Below are 1,943 nucleotides of genomic sequence, written 5' to 3'. Positions count from 1 at the left end.
ACAGTATCCCTGGTAGTAAGTTTAGCAGGCTGGCAGACTGCTTATGTTGAGCCCATGCCTCAGGAAGCACTTTCAGGCTTCCAGCTGGTTATTTCCAGTGCCAGCTTATTCAGTTCACGTAGTCAAGGGACAGGGCTAAGAGAAGCCTGTCACAAACACCGCAGAAACAGAGTAAAGTTGCAAGAGAATTCTATGTAAAATTTAACTAAGAGATCTCTTATGAAACACCATGCTAGGAGTGAACTTACCCTAGTACAGAGGAGGCCATGTATTGCAGGCTGGAGTTACACTCTCAAGTCAGACTGTCGGGGATCCAGCCAGCTCCAGCATCACTACCTTGTTATGTGATCTTGGTCAGATTGCTTAATCTCTCAATTTAGTCTTTTATCATTTAAGTAAAGCAGCAGTATCTGCCTTCATAGGACTAATATATGCACAGCACCCAAAGTGGATCAATACTGCATAAAATACCTATGTGCCCTGCCTCCCCATTTAGGAAAATGAGGGGCTGTTTTTTACTAGAGAGATCAGGGACTCTGCTCACTGAAGATGGGCTTTGAGGTGGATTTCTTTTTAATTGGGGGAGGGAGTCTTGGGATTAAACTCAAGGTTATGTGCTCTATCATCGCGCTACACCTCAGCCTGGGCCTGCCTCTTAAAGGATAAATAGAATTTAGCTAAAGTTGGTGGGAAAGGACAGTTCTGAAGGCAAGAGTGTAAGGGTACAAAGGTAGAAAAGTGCAGGAACTGCACTCGGCAGGCTGAGGCAGGAGGACTGTTGTGAGTTCGAGGCCAGCCTGGGCTACAAATCGGGTTCAATAGTGAAACCCTGTCTTGAAAAGATACAGAAAAAAAGATGCAGGAACCAAGGGTTTGAAGTGAATGGATGATGAGGAAGGGGTAGAAGTTAAGTGGTCTGGGGAGAAACGGTTTATGGGAAAAAAGCAACTGCTGAAAGCATCACTTTTGCTTTTGGAGATTTGAGATTAGGGTTGAGCCTCAACAGCAGGAAGAGGACACCCAACAACAACCTTAAGCCTCAATTTGCAGTTCCCAGGTCTCTTCTTTTCCAGCACTGGAAGTGGAAAAGGGGCTGCCGTGTGGTGTCAAGAGACTGCTCCAAGAAGGTAGTTCCCTGTGAGCTCAAAAGACAAAACTGGTGGCACCTGCCTGTAATTCCAGCACCCTAGGAAGCTAAAATGATAGCAAATTCAAGCCCCACCTGGGCTGCTTAGCCATTTAGGCAGACCCCGCCTCAAAATTATATTAACTCAGTGGGAAGGCCTTGGGTTCAATTCCCAGTAACAGCATTGCGGGGAGGGGGCACAGACAGCAGAACTGGCATAACCTGAACCGGCTCACAGCAGCGGTGCAGCACTAGGCTTGTCTGCCGAGAACGCTTAGGGTTATGGTCCCTCCCATGGTCCTGGGCTCCCTCCACGCCTGCTTCCTCTTCTGTACCTGCAGGAACCCAGCTACTCAATTCTGTTCTTAAAAGATTTCTGACACCACATGAATTGCCTACAGTAGCTAGAAGGAAAATCTATTCTCAAATATGACCAGTCCAGGGTGTCAGAGGATTTCAGACAGGCACTAAACTAATCTCTGCTCCTTCTAACAGACAGCTGGTTTCTTTTGCCTTTTTTTCCTCCTCCCTACTTCCTAGGATTATTTTAACTACTTCCCTTTAAGCCCCAGCCCCAGTCCCACCCGCGCCCTAGCCTGCATTCTTATGCACCCCCGGGCCAGTTTCACTTAGCTGGGGTCTGTACTTAGGCAGTATCATCCGCACGGAGTCTGCAGCATCCCACAAGAGAACTCAAGATAACAACACACTGCTGTACTTGGGATCTACACACTTCCTGTAGAGTTTAAATAAACATGTACAGTAAGTAAAAAATGTGACCATATCATGAAGGATCATAAATCATGACGTGTGAAAG

This window comes from Cavia porcellus, unplaced genomic scaffold, assembly GCF_034190915.1.
Source record: "Cavia porcellus strain 051 isolate PalLab524CR breed Dunkin Hartley unplaced genomic scaffold, mCavPor4.1 scaffold_1, whole genome shotgun sequence".
NCBI lineage: Eukaryota > Metazoa > Chordata > Mammalia > Rodentia > Caviidae > Cavia > Cavia porcellus.
This window is presented reverse-complemented; position numbering follows the sequence as displayed.